We start from the raw sequence: 20,692 nt of genomic DNA on the forward strand, positions 1-20,692 counted from the left end.
TTTGGAATTTTGATCGGGAGGGCACTAAATAAGTAGTCTAATTTAGTTAGGATTGTCATTTTTATTATATTAGCTTGGGCTATCCATGATCATTTGATATTTTCCCAGTTATTTAAATCTGATTTTATTTGTGCAAGAAGTGTTTCATAGTTCTTTTCATAGAGTTTCTGAGTCTTCCTTGGCAGGTAGACTCTCAAGAATTTTATATTGTTTGAAGTTACTTTGAATTGGATTTCTCTTGCTGCTGTATCTTGCTAGTAATATGTAGAAATGCTAAGAATTTATGAAGGTTTATATATAAATATACATACATACATATAATATATATATATATACATATATATATATATATATATTATATATATATCCTTTGACTTTGCTAAAGTTGCTAATTGTTTCTAGTTTTTTTAGATGATTTTTTAGGATTATTTGGGGATACCATCATGTCATCTGCAAAGAGTGAGAGTTTTGTTTTTTCCTTCCCAGTTCTAATTCCTTCAATTTCTTTTTCTTCTCTTATTGCTGAAGCTAACATTTCTAACACAATATTGAATAGTAGTGGTGATAACAGGTAATAGTTAAAACTTTAAAAAGAAATCTTAAAAAAGTTTCTTAACCTGTTTTGTTTTATGGATCCCTTTGGCCATTAACAAGTTCTTTGACATACTGGTTAATACTATTAATCCTTTCTCAGTAAAAATATTATATTATGTGAATTGGAATATGCAGATTATATAAAAAGTTAAAAACATTAAGAAAAACTTAATGAATCACTGATTAAGCATATGTGACATAAAACATGATTTTCATTAATGGACAAATAACATCATTTCCCTATGACCCAACTTTTCCAACTTATTTTAGATTGATTGTGGAACAATAAATAATGTAGTCTGTTGATGGATCTCATGATTTACTAGCTTGGTAGAACCTAATTTCATTATGCTGCTTCTTCCTTTGAGAACTCAATGTCACCTCCAGATCATGTTGAATCATGATGAGTCTCTAATATACTATGTAATTTAGGCTAATGAAATGGGAGAGGAGGAGGATTAGATTGAGAGATTTGAGTTCCAGTTCAGGCTGTGACTACTTTGCTTTGTGATCTTAGGCAAATAAATTCATCTGGTCCTCAGTTTCCTTATATGGAAAATAAGGGGTTAGCTGATCTGTAGGATTTATTTCACATCCTTTATTCTATAGTTCCATGCACAACCCCTGACTCAAAAGTAAGATTAAGATTACTTGTTTAGCACTTAAGAATTTGAACTCTAATTTGGAGCAATGTCCCCCCATCCCACTGCCCATTTTGTCATTAATGTCTTCTATACAGGAATGGGAATGATGAACCTTGAAATAGAGTTCATTTACATAAGTTCTAAAATAGTTTTCCTAACAAATTTCTCTTGTATCCTCCTTAGCTCTTGTATACTCCCTGTTTTTCAGATACTTCCCTTTTTAAATTTTTAAAATTTTTTTAGTTTTTTTTTTTTTTGCAAGGTAAATGGGGTTAAGTGGCTTACCCAAGGCCACACAGCTAGGTAATTGTTAAGTGTCTGAGACCGAATTTGAACCCAGGTACTCCTGACTCCAAGCCCGGTGCTTTATCCACTACACCACCTAGCTGCCCAATATTTCTCTTTTAAAGAAAAGAAAATACCACAGAACCTTTAAGATACTCAAGGATTTCTAAGATAAAACTATTTAATAATTACTAACACTACTATTCCTTTAAGTTAATATTCTCTACTGCTTATATAGGCAAATCTAATAATCATCAGTAGATTTCTATTTAGTATTTTATTAGTAATTTACCCACATAATTCTATTTGCTCCTCAAAAAATGACAATTCATTTCCAATTTCTACTCCCTCCTCACAGCCAGATGATAAGATCTTGACTTTGAAGCACAATTCATCAAAAACCATAGAAATAATTCAGTTTGCTCAGTGAAGCATGCATGTAACCAAATTTCAGTTATTCTCTTCTTTATCTCCAAATTTTTTTGTATTTAATCTTTGGATTTTTGATTTCACTGATATATACTGATATAACCCCCTGAAATCTGGCTTCACATTCTAGTTACTCAATCAACTATCAGTATTAGGAAAAAGGATTTATGCTGTCTTGCATAACAAGCCATTTGTTTCTCTGAACTCAGGCTTATGCTCCTTTTTCAGTGTCTTGCCTAGGATGCAAGAGCAAGAAAGAATGGATTTGAGGGTTATTGCAGAGGACAAATAAACAGAACTGCATGTGATTGCATGTGGTAGGAAGTGAAAAGAGAATCAAAACTAACTCTTGAGGTTTCAAGCCTGAATGACTAGGAGTGTTTTGCCATTAATAATGATAGGGGTGATGTAGGGAGGGTAGGATTTTGGGGAAAGATGGTAAATTTGGTTTTAGACATTTTAAGTTTGATATTCTTCTGGGTACTCATGATCTATTTGCCTCTGTAGAATATGTGAGTGGGAGAAATTGATCAACTTAATCAACTTAATAAGATTAAGGATGAAGCCATTGTTTGGAATTTTGATGACATCTACTTAACAGATGTGAACAGCCTTGATGGAACTGAAACACCTTCTGCTATGTACTTGTTGACTCCTTATCACCTCTCTAAGGATGATTGCTTGAGTCCTAGAATCAAGGAATGATTTGATTGGCTAATATATTATTGATCTGAGTCACTTTTTGAGACTCAGAACTATAAAGGCGAGCAAAGTCCATGACATCTATTCTATGATCGAGCATCACTAATCTTTTTGTTGTTTAATGATTAAGACACTTCATATTTCAATTCTAGGTATTTTCTTTAGCTGTTCCCTGTGCTGGGAATGATCTTTGTCTTCATTTCTTCCAAATGACTTCCCTGGCTTCCTTCAAGTCTCACCTAAAGTCCCATATTCTAAAAGAAACTTTTCTATTAATCCAGGCTATTCTTAATTCTAGTGCCTTCCCTCTGTTAATTATTTATTATTTCTTCCTATAGCTTGCTTGTACATATATATTTCATTCTTGTTTCCCTCATTAGATTATAGATTCCTTGGGGGTAGGAACTCTCTTTTGCCTATTTCAGTATCCTGAGCACCTAACATAGGGCCTGGCTCATAGTAGTTATTTAATAAATGCTTATTGTTTGATTAGCTTTTTACATATTTTCCCAAAATATTCCCTTCTTCCATTTCCCAAATTGGCAGCCCTGATGATGAAAGAAGAGGCATTTATAGAACTTCTCAAGAGGAGGAACCATGTGTTCTCAGGAGAGGAAGGAACCTCTTAGGAACCTCTTAGAAGTAATAGTCAGGGATAGTTAAGGCATGATGAGAGTACTGGGACCAGCATTCTGAGAGTGGTGAGAGTTACTAGACATTGTCTCTTGGATAGAAGAGGACCAAAGAGCGGATGGGACAGAATACAAATGATAAAGCACAATTTGGAGAAGTAAATATGGACTTTTTTTTTTACAATTGTGAGATATTTAGGTTGTGTGGCTCTGATTGGAAGGAGCTTGGCTCTCTAGCAATTTCAAATTCAAAATTTCCTTTTGGGGAAAGATAGTGTTTTCAATTGTTATGTCTGCATAGGTCCCCAGAAATCTAGACTTCAGCAAAAGTTAAGGAAATTATCTTCTTATTTATAAGAATTTGAATTTCTGAATATACAATGACCTTGAAAAATTATATTCCTGAGGGAAAGGATAGTACTTATTCTATGGAGAGAAATTATGTTTTGCTAAGTTTAAGGTTTTCTGTGAATCCTGTGTATTTTACCTTGTCTATGTTATGATATAAGTCCTATATCCAAAGTATTAGTGTGAGTGCTTACTTTTTACCCACATCTGCAGAGATTTAGACACGAGCAAGCTATTCTGAGTCTCTCTGTGGATGTCCTAGGGAGGGACATGAGCCAAAGAGTGCTTTATAAGAAACCTCCAAGACTGCTCAGTCCTGATGAACCCAGAGTTTAGGGAGTTAGGCCACATTTAACTTTGTCCCAGAATGACAGTAACTTTGGTGTATAGTGGAAAAATCACTAAATTTGAAAGTCAGGGGTATTGGAATTTGAATTTTGAATCTGCTATTTACTGGTTATGTGACATTGGATAAATAACTTGACCTTTCTGGGTCTTAAAGCCCTCATCTTTTTAACTAAGGGGTTGATCTCTAGGGTCTTTTTCAACTCAAATGTTTTGTGATTCTATGGCATCATTCCAGGTTAACAAAGATACACTTCCTAGGCTTTTTTCTAAATGTCCTTCATTGACACATTTTTGTTCTATGTGATGGTTATGCTTACTCCAGAGAATCTTGTTGCTTGCTTAATTCTCCATGAGTACTATGGCATGCTTACCTTCCTGTTCTTTGGAATAGCATTGATCATATTTGCACCACAGTATGTCTCTGAACATAGAGCTTCTTGCCTTTCCTACTGTCATTCAATTCTCTTCTAGCTATTTCCTTCTATGCCCAACAGGCATTTAGTTTCCTGCTGTGTACTTAAAGGCAAAGCTATAAATATTTTTCCATTTAGTTCTTTGGTTTGGACCAGCCCAGATCTTCATAATACTGTTTTACTGTGGAAATGACAGAAGCAATTTATAAAAACTGTCAAATCATGAGAAAGAAGCCCTAAAACTCAAGAGAAACTGGATTAAAGATCTGACAAGATACTGTTCTTTTTTTTTTTTTTACTAGTATGAATAGCATAGGTAGTGATGTCACTGGTGTTGTTGGGAGATCAGACATCTGGAATTGCTTTGGAGTATATGGCGGATAAGGAAAACAAGAGAGGCAAGGCAGAATTCAATGTTGGATTGTGTCCTGTTTTGAGAATTAGAAATATTGAGTTCCAAACCTGCCTTTGCAACAACTCAGTTGTGTGATATTAGCTAGTCACTTCCATTTTTTCCTATCCTCAATTCTATTATCTTTCCAAAGGGAGAATTGGGTTAGGTATTGTCTAAGATCTATTCTAGTACTCTTTAGTGTTCTCTGATGTACTAATACTATGTAATATTTATTGTGACCAAAGGAAATTCAAAGTAACTGAATTAAAACCCAGTCTTTGTGTCAGAAACTATACGCTTTTAGGATTAGAGTCATCTAGGAGGAAGATATGCCACCCTCTGTGCTATCTATTTAATCCCTCACACTTCATCTGTCTATTGCTTTTTATGTGTAGTAAACATTTCTTGTAAAACCATAAGCTTTTAGCTATCCATCATAGGGAATTTATTATTGTGCCTTGTAATCCTTTACTTAGTGACCCAGGTTAGGGATATTAGACAATGTTATACTTCTTGTTTAATATATTTTCTTGGTTCCTTATAGTCTAGGTCATATGGTAGATTTTTAACATAAATTAACCTCTCACACAATGCCTTATATGTAAAATAGCACATACCATATATGCACTGAATAGGTAAATTATTTTTAAAGGGTATATTTCCATAATCTAATCTTTACAAGTTACTTTTTTTAAGAAAGATTTTATTTATTTTGAATTTTATAATTTCCCCCCAATCTTGCTTCCTTCCCCTCACCCCCCACAGAAGGCAGTCTTTTTGTCTTTACATTTTTTCCATGGTATGCCTTGATCTGAGTTGAATGTGATGAGAGAGAAATCGTATCCTTAAGGAAGAAACATAAAGTATAAGAGATAGCAAAATTACATAAGATAATTTTTTTTAAATTAAAGGGAATAGTCTTTGGTTTTTGTTCAAACTCCACAATTCTTTCTCTGGATATTTTTAAAAAGACAAGCCATTCCCCAATTGACAAATAGTCGAAGTATATCCAAAGGCAATTTACGGATGAGGAAATCAAAGTGATCCATAGTCATATGAAAAATTGCTCTAAATCACTAATTATTAAATAAATGCAAATTAAAGCATCTCTGAGGTACCACTTCACACCTCTCAGACTGGCACATATGACCAGAAAGGACAATGATCAATGTTGGAAGGGATGTGGGAAATCAGGGACACGACTACATTGTTGGATGGAACTGTGAACTCATCCAACCTTTCTGGAGAGTAATTTGGAATTATGCCCAAAGGGCAACAAAAATGTGCCCATCCTTTGATCTAGCAATACCACTACTGGGTCTATACCCTGCAGAGATTATGAAAAAAGGGTAAAAACATCACTTGTACAAAAATATTCATAGCAGCCCTGTTTGTTGCGGTGGCAAAGAATTGAAAATTAATTGGATGTATTTCATTTGGGGAATGACTTAATAAACTGTGGTATATGCATGTGATGGAACACTATTGTTCTATTAAAAACCAAGAGGGATGGGAATTCAAGGAAACCTGGAAGGATTTGCATGAACTGATGCTGAGCAAGATGAGTAGAATCAGAACATTGTACACCATAACAGCAACACGTGGGTGATGGTCAACCTTGATAGACTGGCTCATTCCTAAAGTGCAACAATCAGGCACAATTTGGGGGTATCTGTGAAGGAGAATACAAGTTACTTTTAATCAGTGTCTACTTATTTACAGTAAAAAGCCAAATTTTTGATTGAGAGAATAATTTAATTTTGTAATAGGATGGGAGTAGAGAGCAGGTCTGTGATTTTTTTGTTTCAGAGAACCCCTAGGTGAGGAAATTCAAGTTGGTACTTTCTCTAGACTAGAGAGAACTAACTACAGCAGTAAAATGATTTTCCCAATGTCATTCAGGCAGTAAACATTAGAGGAAGGACTTGAACTTAGGTCTTCCAGGTGTTGATGCCACAACTTATAATGATAATAGCAATTTGATATTATGATGATAGATATAATATGATTATGTCATAATCAATAATAAATACTCATTAAAAGATCATTTGAGGCGATAAATTGACAAAATAAGATAATTATAATAAAAGAGATTTATATAATAGCTTAAGGTTCAAAGATTCTTCATATTTCTCATTTCCTTTTGTTATATAACAGTTCTATAAGATAACAATTGAAGTTATGATCTTCATAATACATTTGAAGACAAATAAGGTCCAGAGAAGTTAACTGACTTGCTCTTGGCTACATATCCAGTAAGTGTCAGAGGGTGGGATTCATGTACATGATTTTTTCCTCCTTTGCCAAGTTACTTCTCATATATGGGCACATACAAATACACACACACACACACACACACACACACACGTGTGTGTGTGTGTGTGTGTGAATATACATACCAACTCCCTTTCTCTCTCAGTTTTACCTCATTTTTCTCATTTAATCCTTATAATAACTATCAAGAAAAGCACTATGATAGTAGTGTTGTATGACTTACCCATGGTTATGCAGTTGCTGTCTTTGCTTTAAAAACCAAAAAACTCTTGCTATTCCTGATGAGTAAACTTTTATCAGTGAGAGTAAGCAGTATGGTATAATGGAGAGGATATTACCTTTTCAAGTCAGAGGACCTGGATTGAATCCTGGATCCATTGTTTACTAACTTTGTCTTATTGGGAAAATCATTAACCTATCTATATCTCAGAGAGATTAAATTTATAAAAAGTTACATCTGCTTACCTTTGTAAAATGAGAAAACTCTACAAGATGAACTCAAAAATCTCTTCCAGTTTGAAATTCATGATTTTATGAACCACCAATAAAAATGTTATAAACTCCAGCTTCAGATATATAAGTTTGAGTGTCTATGAATTTTAATCCTAAATTTTCAATATGAGTCTAGATTCCTATCTTTATACTTTTCAAGTGACCATCATATCTTTAATCCTGGTCTCTTTGCATTCTCTAAATCATTATTAAAGAGGATTTCTCTCCCTCTTTCGATTCTGTAATAATATCATGGTTACAAACCAAATAAGTATTTTAAGTCTTTAGGCTTGGAAAAAGTCCAAAATATAGATTTCATAGAATTTGGTTTAGTATTTTCAAAACATGCCTTTTTCATTTGCTGCTTCTATTGCAAGTAAATATTAAAAATAAAATTTTAAAAAGTCTTGTGGCCTCCTTGGCAAGATCAATTTCTGGAGTTGGAACATTGTGGCTGGGCTCCTTGGATCTAGCTTTTTCTATTTCCTGTATGCTCCTGATCTTCTTCTCAGTGAAAATATGTCTACTTTTTGCAATTCTACACCTTTCCTGCTAATACATTCTTTCATTAATCCACTTATTTGTTTTAAAGGTCTAGCATCAGAGTCATCAGGTTTCAGTTCCATTTTTGGCTTTACCATTTTTTAAATATGTTGGAAAGTTGCTCAATTTTTCTGAACCTCAGTTTCCTCATTTGTAAAAGAAGAGGGTTGGATCAGATGAAGTCTATTTCAGCTCCAGCATTCTGATTTTATGATTTGTTCTCAGGATTTTCATTCCATTTTTTCCTTTCCAGTATTCACTGGCTTGAATTCTGCTTTAGTTTTTAAGCCATTTCTTCATCTCCTACTTGTCAATGATCCCACAAAGAATATTTATTGAGTCCAGAATTCCACATCCAGTTCTGCCACTAATTAGTTGTGTGAACTTTGCTTTTCTTGGCCTCAGTTTTCTTAGCTGTCAAATGATGGAGTGGTTCTATATATTCATCTCTGAGGTCCCTTCTACTTCAATCTTTTATTAAGCTCAAATGTCTGTTCCTATTCTGATATGAAATGTGTAAGTCAACTTTGGATTTTCTTTGACTTACTTTCATTTGTTGTATACTCAAACAAACTTTTTGTAACAGCCTCCTAATTGATTTCCCCTTCTACATTTTTGTAATAGCTAAAGTTATATTACTAAAGTATAGTTCTTACCATGTTACTTCCCTGTAAATAAATTCCAATGACAAACTAGCTACTTTAGGACAAACTATAAATTTCTCTGTTTGGCATGTAAACATTCACACAATCTGTCTCCAACCTATCTTTTCAGACTTAATGAACTTTGTTTCCCCTTCACTCTTATTACATTCAAGTCAAACTTGTCTGCTTGCTATTCTTATTATAAGATATTTAATATATCTTGTTGTTTAAAATGTTTGAAAGACATAGTTTTTGAGTAACTAATAATTTAATTAATTATGGTAGTGAATCCTTAATAAAAAGGGTCAATGGAATTCTTAAATATGAAAGATTTCTCGTAGAACTCAATCAAAACTTATGGGCCTTTGGAAGAATAGAAGTGGAAAATTGTCAACTCTGACTGGTTAACAAATGAGAGAATGGGGTAGCTAGGTAGAGCACTGGTCCTAGAGTCAAGAGGACCTGAATTCAAATCTTGTTTCAGACATTTAATAATTCCCTAGCTATGTAATCTTAGGCTAGCCATTTAACCCTGTTTCCTTGAAAAAACAAACAAACAAACAAATAAGTAAGTAAATAAATAAATAAATGAATGAATGAATAAATGAATGAATGAACAAATAAATAAATATTAAAACAAATGAGAGAATAAATATTATCATTAGAAAGAGACCTATTTGAATTAGAGTTTGGGGGACATGATACTACATTTTATTGCTCCTTCGACCATCCACAGCCTTGGTAATCTAGACAAAGAATAAGAATATAGAAGGAAAAAATATGTAGATCTCTCCAATTGTTTGTTACATAATCAACATTTCTCTCAGTCTCAGAGCCTTTGTACAGACTATCCTTCAAACTTGGAATCTACTTGCTTCTCATATCTATCTCTTTCAATGCAGAGTTTTCTCTACAGCTCAGATCAAGTGCAGTCTCCAAAATTAGGCTGATTCTCTCCATTCCCTTAGCTGTCAGGACCTATACTTCTGGTTGAATGAGAAACAGATAAGCATTTATTTATCTTTTATAAATATCTCATCTCTCTCTCTCTCTCTCTCTCTCTCTCTCTCTCTCTCTCTCTCTCTCTCTCTCCCTCTCTCTCCCTCTCCCTTCTTTATCATTCAAGTACAATGAAAGTGCTTCAAAGAAGTCAAACTTATTCTCAGTTCCCTAACACAGTATCTAGTATATAGAAGGTACTTAATAAATGCTTGTGGAAAGAAAGTGAAAGATAATTGAATTGATTATACCCATATAAAATAAATTTTATTGCTCTCTCCCTTCTTTTGCAGTGCAGATTTGACGGTAAGCATGAAATGTCCCACTCTTTCCCAGCTGTTTCTCATTAGATACATATGTAACAATTATATTTCATTTTATTGCTTGGTGCTGTTAGTGAGCCAGATACATGGTTGGTGAATAATTTTTACTTCTATTCAAATACCATCAGCAAAGGTTAAGCCAAAACCTATGTCAATAAATTAAACAAAGAAATAAGGAGTCAGACCAACTTTTATGCTTTGTTGCAGTATGGAGATAACCTTGGGGTCTGCAGGGTTATGAGTAAAGTTCTACCAAGTTGAAAAAGTTTCAAATTTGATAATCCTAAAACCATTGAGCTGGAAGGAGTCTTTAGGGTCATATAATTCAGAAGAAGAATTTACAGATGAGAAAGTAAAGGTATAAAAATTGGTGAGGTGATTTGTCCCAGGTCACACTGGTAGTCAGCCCAGGTCCTCTAACTCTAGTGGCAACAACCTTTCCAAAATGAATGCTGTGTTTACTGCATAGGGCAACCTTGTATTCATCTACATAAATGCAGATAAAATCCATTAGCTAATCCTGGAATTTACAGAAAAAAGAACTGGTCCTAAGAGGGAGTAGAGTAACAACCATCTGCATAGACTGATTTGATAAATAACTGGAATATCCATCCATTAGAAAGCTATCTCTGCCTAAAATTAATTCCCCCCACTGAACAGTGTTTGAAATCGCTACCATTAGACTCCATCTTTTGGGGAAGGCTATTATGTCTATAGAAGGTCTCAATTTAAAATTCTGCGGGCGGCTAGGTGGCGTAGTGGATAAAGCATCGGCCTTGGAGTCAGGAGTACCTGGATTCAAATCTGGTCTCAGACACTTAATAATTACCTAGCTGTGTGGCCTTGGGCAAGCCATTTGACCCCATTTGCCTTGCAAAAAAACCCCTAAAAAAATAAAATTCTGATAAACTCTCTACACCTCTTTAGACCATAGGAACAATTATAGAGATGAAAAAAATGATCACATGTTTGTTCCCCCCCCCCCCATATTCCCAGTATTTTGTTATTTACCCAGTAGTGCTGTTACTAGCCTATTTAATTGGAAAGTTTCCTCCTGGATTGTCCCATGCTCACTACTCACAATCACAGTTAATGAAATTCATTCTCTGAATGGAAGTCCTTAAGAAGGACTCTACAGGAATCAGATTTAATATTCAAATATGTCACATAGAATTATTTTTATTGCTTTATAATGAAATTCATTTGTGACTTAGTAAACTAATTTTTGATAGCACTTAAAAAAATATTAGCAAAAGATTAGTTTATTTACTTATTTACTTACTTACCGGGCTTTTGTCTTGAAAGGCAGAGAATAGGATAGCAAGCTAATGAGAAAGAGGATAAATAGGTTTGATGGTGAGGAAAGGAGAGAAACCCCTCATTAATAAAGATTATCAGGTTCTCAGTAGCGGTTACTCTCAGAGATTTGCATGGGATATCCAGTTTTTTTTAAGATCCTATAGTTAATGTGTCAGCAGTCAAACTTTAAAGGTTTTTAATGTATTCAATACCAAATTTCTACCACTTTCTTGCCCTGTCTATTCATCTAATATTAAAGAAACTCCAGATCTCTTGAGTTACAAGAGACTTCAGAGACATTTAATCCAAATCATAGTTGAACAGATATCCATGGGAATAGAAATCCCTTCTATCATATATGACAAGTAGTCACAAAAGCCTCACTCATAGGCCTACAAGATGTTGGTTAATTGGATTCAACTGGACAATCTTTTTATTAGACATTTACTTTGGGACAGGAAGTATGATGGGTACCTAAGTAACAATGTCAAACATGAAACTCTCTGTTCTCAAGTAGTTTATGTTAAAAAAATAATGGCTGATATTTATTTACCTCTTTTAGGTTTTTAAAGTGCTTAATTTACATTTTATTTTTTCTCAATGTCCAGTCTTATGAGATTCATACTGCAAATATGATTACTTACATTTTCTTTAGGTGAGAAAACATAGACCCAGAGAGATTAGAGATATATGTACCATCACACAGTTGGTGTTGGAATTCAGAAGTTGAAGATAGATTTAAGAAGGATTGATTCAAAGTCCACACACTATAATTACTATGCAATGCTGTGATTTTGATCTCGGAACAATATTCTTGAGAATTGAAATTGAGATCGTGACTCCACTTAAGTTACTGAAGTAGAGACACAGTCTCTTCATTAACTTGTTCTTTTTTTATGAACATTATAATCAATTTTTGTTATTTAAAAATCTAGATATTTTGGATTTTTCTTTAAGTGAACTGAAGGGAAAGGGGTAATTCTGATTCTTATATAGTATTGTAAATGAAATAGTTAATCAAATGTAGATATAATTTTAATAATTATATTTAATTTTTATGTTTTATGTTATAAGTAAACAATACACATTTTTATAAATTTGTAAACTGATTCTGAGGATTGGCTCAAAAGAGCAACTCTCACAATTTTGTGAGTAAGGGCTTCAAAAAGTCAACTGAATCTGTTATCTCATCAACTTGGGAGTTTCCATTAGCCATTGATATAGATTGCAGTTTGTCTGTGCCTTCCTGAAATATGTTATTTGTATATGTCTTACCGTAAATCTGCCACAGGGTGTTTGCGCAACCTTCAGTAGACCTTTCTTACTTCTGATATCACTTGTGGATCAGTGGAGTCCTCTAGCTTTCCACCTGACATCCCTTTACTTTTGCCAAGTTATCAGAACGTTTCTTTTTCTTATGATAACAATTCCATGACTCTTATTCAGGTTCTTTGAAATTCCTCAATGAAAGAATTGTGAGGGTTGGAGCATTAAGGACATTCTGTGCCTTGATCCAATTGGGCTACTAAACATGATGGCTCCATAGGTAGAACTGTCAGTATCTTCAAGATGTCCTGAGTCACCACTGGATAGGACTTTTGATGCATTCAAATCTGAGAGTGAAGTGATTCCTTCATTAATGGTTTCTCTGAGAGAATCCTCTTGTTAGGGGAAGAACTGAGGAAAGCTCTAATATCGAGGTCATAAGACATCTGAGAGACAGATATGAATCTTTGCCATTTTTGTCTGATTCTTTTCATTTCAGAGGTAGAGAATAGGGACTTTAATTGGGACCTAGGAGTCCAGGAATACAGATTAGGTGATGCAACTAGACTAGCTTTAATACCCTGAGAAATAGGGACCCAGGACTCGAAGTCAGCAGAAGCCAGCAGGAATGCCAGTTTTGCTTGTAAACATAGTGGGAAATTTGTTTTGTAGGAATGAAGTTACATTTAGTTACATTTGGAGCTTAACCATTCCTAAATGTCAAAGTTATATGGGAGAATCATGTCTCTGAAGAATTGGAAGAAATGGTTTTATATTTGTCTTTATTATATCTGTGAAGTTTATACATACCCCTTTGTAAAAAAAACTATATCATTGTAAGGGACTAAATGCAATACAGTGCTAGTCATTGGTTCACTAAAAAGGTAGAATAGAGTATTCGGGTATTCAAACTGATTTCAGAGAAGGGACAATCCAAATCCCTCACAGTCCCTTGGAATTCTGAGAGGCCAGATAGCTTATTTTGTCCTGAGAGAGTACTATCAGAGTTAACTATATTATACATCTATCAAGGAGTCTTGTATGATTTTGATACATGTAAGGCAGATGACCTGTTGGAGATAAGTTTTTTAATGCTACATTTTAAAAATTCAATCAAATCGTTTGGTAAATAGATAATTATAAGCATGGTGTAGTTGTGTACTTTCTGAACATTTTGGTCTTTTGGGTGACTTTGAAGGTCTGGCCTATTGTAGAATATTAATTTGAAACCCTTCCTATTCCCTTTTCATATTTTTATCAAGGATGTCCTTTATATGTGGGAAAGATTTTTCTCATAAAGATTTAGTAGAAGGGAAAATAGGCACACGAATCCTTAGTTATGTTATAAATAACTTTTTCCAGTAGTAGTATTGCCATGATCTTTACTATTCATTTTCTCTCCAAAGTTTCAGTTATCCTGAAAATTTATCTTTCAGTTTCCTTAAAAGTTATTTTTTTCCAGCATGGTCTTTTGGTGAATGTTTTTTTTTCTGATAAAATTCTTTTGCCATCTTTATTTTCTTTAATACATGTATTGCTAAACAGGGTTCATGAACTTCACTTTAAAAATATTTCAATAACTATTTCAATGTAATTGATATTATTTGTATGTATTGTATGTATTTTATTTAATACATTTCAAAATATCATTCTGGAAATTCTATAGGCTTCATTAGACTGAAAAAAAAAGGATACTTGACGTACAAAAAATGTTAAGAACTTTTGCTTCATTTTATGGAAGTGAAAACTTAAGCTGATTTAGATTCTGGACTTACTAAAGTCATATAACTATAAAGTATGTGAATTAGGAGTTGAATGTGGTTCATTATTTTCCAAATCCATCTGTCTTTTCACTACACTACACACTTTCCCTGGAAATTTCAGTGAAAAAAATCATGAAAATACTATATAAATATTTAAGCAATTACAGGGTTTTACCCAGATAGAGTTATACCTTTAGAGATCTTTGGGAAAATTAATGTAAATGGGCTGTAACTTTGAATGTAGAAGCCAATAATGTATGAGTCTACATGATGGTGATAAACCTTTTGTAATAAATGGATTGCCAGCTGAACAAAAGCAATGTCACACTTTTCTGAAGATTTCCTCTTTTAAACTTTTTTTTAAACAAATAGATTTCTGAAGGCTATAGCTAAGTATGGTTTCTTTAACTTGGCTCTATTTATTATAAGCATGTAGTCCTGTGAATAAAATAATGTTATGAAGAAATCATTCCTTTAAAAAAAACACTGAATATCATTTATTTTCCTAAATCCCCTACACAGTTCCAGTTATCAACTAGACAGATGTTACAGTCTTTGCCAGTCTTGAAATGTTTTTTTTTAATCAGAGACAAAGTCCTTGTTAGGTTTTTTGTTTCCATTTTTCCATCTAACATTTACAAAGAAAAATTACTTCCTACTGCGCATCCATTAGCCACCAGGACTGATGTTAATGAACAAACTGTGACTGCACTAGACAGCAAATGGAAATGAGTCACCCAATATGTGAAGCAGGCACTTCCTGCTCACTCTGGTGCGTCACTAGAAGGATGCTTATTCCCTAACAACCGGTGGGGGGGGGGGGAAGAAGAGACATACAACTGACGTGTGTCTAGTGAACCATGAATCCATGAATCTGACCAAAAGCCATGCTAAAAAAAGTGAATTGATTTGTACTCAGTTAATCATAAATCCTGTCTGAACATCCCTTGTTTACTGGAGAGGTTATTGCTTAGCTTGAAACAGTATTAAATTAGTATTCAGCTAAGAAGGTCTGCTCCTTAATATTATTTATTTACTAAAAAAAAAAGGAGAACAAGAATAACAGTCTCAATTTAGATGTACCTTGCCTTCTGCTTGAATGTAAATAGCTATAACCCTGAGGAAAGCACAATCTCAGGAAAAACAGTGATCATCTCACTCTGCTAAAACTGTTGAGGCTGCCCTTATGAAATCCCAAGATTGTTAAGGGTCATTTATTTCTTCTTTTTATTCTTATTTTTTAAAGATAATTTTTAGATTTGGATGGAAAATACAATACATATCCAGAGATGGAACTATGAAGTTTAAATAAAGCAAATCAAAGTTTACAATCTTCAATTTTTAGAAATTGTCTTATGTATTATGTTTTTTTCTTTCTGATGTTTTTCCCCTATTTTGATTTTATCCTTCTTTCACAACATGATTGATAAAGATATGCTTAAAATAGTTATACATATATAACCCATATTACATTGCTTTCTGTCAGGGGGAAGGAGGGAATCAAGGGAGAGAGGAGAAAAAATGTGACACTCAAAACCTTACAAGAAGATGATTGTTGAAGATTATCTTTGTATGTAGTAAGAAAAATAAATAAATGAAATATATGTTTTTAAAAATATACTTTTTAAAGGCAAATACTCTAAGATTGATCAAGGAAAATTTATTTTGATTCTTTCAGTGTTATAGGAATGCATCCTGGGAGCCATCTATCTCTTGAATATTCAGTGAGCAGCAGATGGTCCAAAGAGAGGTTACTGATTAGCCTCCTGGAGGAGGAATGATGCTCCAGGTGCCAAGGAAATGCACAGTCCACTTTATTGGGATCTGGACTCCAGTCTAAACCTGCACTGGAGGAGAAGAATATTTTAAAGAATGATTTTAATCAAACAGCAGGGGGAAGATAATAATTTTAAAGAAATTACACTTTTAAAAATAGAACTCTCCAGACAAAGACACCAGGATAAAACCTCCAATAGCCAAATTTCAGAACCCTCAAATAAAAGAGAGAATATTGCAAACAGTAAAAAGAAAGTAATTCATATACAAAGGGAACACAATCAGACTAATACAGGTCCTATCAGCCTCAAAATTGAAGGATTAGAAGAACTGGAATAACATATTTTGAAGAGCTAAGGACCTGGGATTATAATCTAGAATGTACTACCTTGCAAAATTTAGCATATTTTGTCAAGGAAAACGATGGATGTTCAATGAAATACAGGACTTCCAAAATTTCCTGACACAAAGACCAGAACTGAAAAGAGAATTCAATACCAAATACATGACTGAAGTTACACAAAAAAGGTAAATGAAAAAGTGGACTGAAAAAATATTGGTCCCTAAAAGGGAAGATATAACAATTGTAACTAACTAGAACTTTAATTCTCTAAGAATAGAGCATAGAATATAATTGAAGAGAATGAACCTAAGGGATATAGGTTTAATTGGGTCTGGTCTCTCAATTGAAGAGGCCCAAGATCACATCACTATGTTTGAGATTAAAAGCCCTGGGGGGAAAAAGGACTGTCTACTTTAATTTAGGTATCTCATTACACTCTGCCTGGCTTTAATAACAAATTGCTAAGCACCTTGTCTAATGAGGGCATCATAAGCTTCAAGGACCTGAGACAACGTTTCTATTATTCACAATCATTGTAAAATTCTCAGTGAGACCTCCAGAGCCTCCCAGTACTTAGGCATCTTCAGGATACTTTCAGTTAATTAGATCAGGTTGTTTCACTTAACAAGGTGTTAAGTACCTTGAGTGGGAGGTGGGAAGGAAAAGTGGGAAAGAAAATAGGCCAGGGAAGAAGGGGCACAAAGAGTTCAAGAAATGATATGGGTTTGGATCATACTTTGGCTTGTGATGTGGATTGTGTGTATTGAAAGATACTTGAAAAGGATGTAAGGTAAAAAATGATTATAATTATAATTTGATGCATTTTGAGTCATTGCTGCTTATTAAACAACCAAGTAACCAAACTGTGATGATATCTTGATAATAATAGGAGCTTATCAAGCAATCAATAACTGTGATTGATGATATCTGACTAATAATATTAGAGCATCAAGGGAAGAGGTATAAACATTTATAATTATTTATAATTATATAATTATAATTATAGAGGGAAAGAGTGGAGAATGTAAATGCTGTATAAATTCTATTCAATAGATTTAGCCCAGTGAGGGAATAATAATATACATTCACACTTGGGTTAAAAAATCTAACTTAAAGTACAGGTAAGGAGGAAACAGGGAACAGGAAAGATAAGGGAAGAAGGGACTGATAAAAGGGAAGGGAAGTATAAGTGAAAATAAACTGAAATTTAAATTTTTAAAAGATAAATCATAGGGGAAAGATGGTAAAATTTTGGTGAGGAGGAATAAGAGAACAGTTAAAAGATAAATATAAATGGAGAAAGATAGTATAGAGGGAAATATGGAATTAATCATCTTAACTGCAAATGTGAATGGGATGAACTGTCCCATAAAACAGAATTGGATAGCAGAATGGATTAAAAACCAGAATTTTAAAATATGTTGTTTACAAGAAGCACACAGGGTAAAGGTAAAAGATTGGAGCCAAATATATTATGCCTCAGAGAAGTAAAAAAATCTGGGGTAGTGATTCTAATCTCAGACAAAGTAAAGGCAAAAATCAATATCATTAAAAGGGATAAGGAAGGAACCTACATCTTCTTAAAAGGCACAATTGTAAATGAAGCTATATCAATACTAAACATATATGCACCTAGTGGGATAGCTTCCAGATTACTAGATGAAAAGTTGAGTGAATTAAAAGGAGAAATAGACAGCAGAACTTTAATAATGGGAGACCTCAACCTCCCTCTCTCAGAATTATTTAAATCTAATAACAAAATAAACAAGAAGGAAGTTAAGAAAGTGAATGAAATCTTAGAAAACTTAGATATGATAGACCTCTGTAGAAAATTTAATGGGGACAGAAAAGAATATACCTTTTTATCAGAAGTACATGGCACCTTCAACAAAATTGACCATGTACTAGGGCACAAAAACCTTAAAATCAAATGCAGAAAGGCAGAAATAATAAATACACGCTTTTCAGATCATGATGCAATGATAATTACATGTAATAAAGGGTCATGGGAAGATAAACCAAGAACTAATTGGAAATTAAATAAATTCATCTTAAATAATGGGTGGATCAAACAGCAAATAATAGAAATAATAATTATAACCAAGAAAATGTTAATAATGAAACATCATACCAAAATTTATGGGATTCCAGCAAAGCAGTTTTAAGGTGAAATTTTTTTTTATTTCTAACTGCCTATATGAATATAATAAAGAGAAGATCAATGCTAGAAAAAGAACAAATTAAACATGCCCAATTAAATACCAAACTAGAAATTAAGGGATAAATTAATACAATAGCAAAAAATCCCATTGATCTCATAAATAAATCTAAGAGTTGGTTTTATGAAAAAGCCAATAAAATAGACAAACATTTAGTTAATCTGATTAAAAACGAAAGAGAGAAGCTAGCCAAATAACCAGAATCAAAAAGGAAAAATGTGAACTAACCACCAAAGAGGAGGAAATTAAGGAGATAATTCAGAGAGTGAAATAGATGGATATTTACAAAAATACAAACCACCCACATTAACAGAAGAGTAAATAATTTACCTAAATATCCCATTTCAGAAAAAAAGAAATTGAAGAAATCATCAATAAACTCCTGAAGAAAAAGTCTCCAGGTCCAGATGGATTTACAAGTGAATTCTATCAAATATTTAAGGAACAATTACTTCCTATTCTACAAAAACTATTTTTAAAAATAGTAGAGGAAGAAGTTCTGCCAAACTCCTTTTATGATACCAACATAGTGCTTTTACCTAAAACAGAAAGAATCAAAACAGACAAAGAAAATTATAGGCCAATCTCCCTAATTAATATTGATGCAAAAATCATAAATAAAATTTTAGCAATGAAACTAAACTAGGTTAATACACTATGATTAGGTAGGATTTATACCAGGTACACAGGGATGGTTCAATATTAAGAAAACACTCAACATAATTAAACATATCAACAGTAAAACCAACAAAAACCACATGATTATCTCAATAGATGCTGAAAAAGCCTTTGATAAAAAATAACATTCATTCCTATTACAAACACAAGAAAGTATGGGAATAAATGGAATTTTTTCTTACAATAATAAATAGTATCTATCTAAAACATCAATAAATATTATATTTAATGGAAATAAATTTGGACCCAATAAATTCAGGGGTGAAACAAGGATGCCCACTATCACCATTTTAATTCAATATTGTATTAGAAAAACCTAGCAGAAGCAATAAAAGAAGAAAGAAAAATTGAAGGAATCAGAATAGGCAATGAAGAAGCAAAACTTTCATTTTTTTGCAGGTGATATGATGGTATACCTGGAGAACCTGAGAAAATCATGTAAAAATCTCCTTGGAACAATCAACAAATTCAGCTAAGTAGCAGAAAATAAAATAAACCCACATAAATCATCAGCATATATATATGAACAATAAAGCCCAAGAACAAGAGATAGAAGGAAAATTTCCATTTAAAATAACTGTAGATAACATTAAATACTTGAGAAACTACTTCCCAGGACAAACCCATAAATTGCATGAACACAATTATAAAGCGCTCCTCATCCAAATAAAGTCAGTTCTAAATAATTGGAAAAATGTAAAATGTTCATGGTTTAGTTGAGCTAATATAATAAAAATGATAATTCTACCCAAATTAAATTATGTATTCAGTGCCATACCAATCAAACTATTAAATAAATATTTAACCGAGCTAGAAAAAATAGTAACAAAATTCATCTAGAGTAACTAAAGGGCAAGAATAGCAAGGAAACTGATGAAAAAAATACAAAGGAAGGTGGCCTAGCTCTACCCGATCTAAAACTATCTTATAAAGCAGTAATCATTAAAATTGTCTGGTACTGGTTAAAAAATAGAATAATAGTTCAGTGGATTAGGATAGGTTCAAAAGAAAATGCCAGGGGCCAAGAAGCCCCCATAAAAAGAGCAAATAAATTCCAGACATACCAGGAGCCAAGAAGCCCCCTGTCAGATAAGATAAAAGGAGCAAACAAAATTCCAGGCATACCAAGGGCCAAGATAAAGGAAAGTCACCCTCCATTATCAAGAACAAACTGACCACAGACTATCCCTTCTCTCAGGCCAAGGCATACCAACTCCACCCCTAAGCTAATCCCCTTGTTCCTTCTCTACAAAATATAAGCAGGTATTTTTCTCAAATAAACTC

The sequence above is a fragment of the Macrotis lagotis genome, chromosome 5 (assembly GCF_037893015.1).
Source record: "Macrotis lagotis isolate mMagLag1 chromosome 5, bilby.v1.9.chrom.fasta, whole genome shotgun sequence".
Taxonomy (NCBI): Eukaryota; Metazoa; Chordata; class Mammalia; order Peramelemorphia; family Peramelidae; genus Macrotis; species Macrotis lagotis.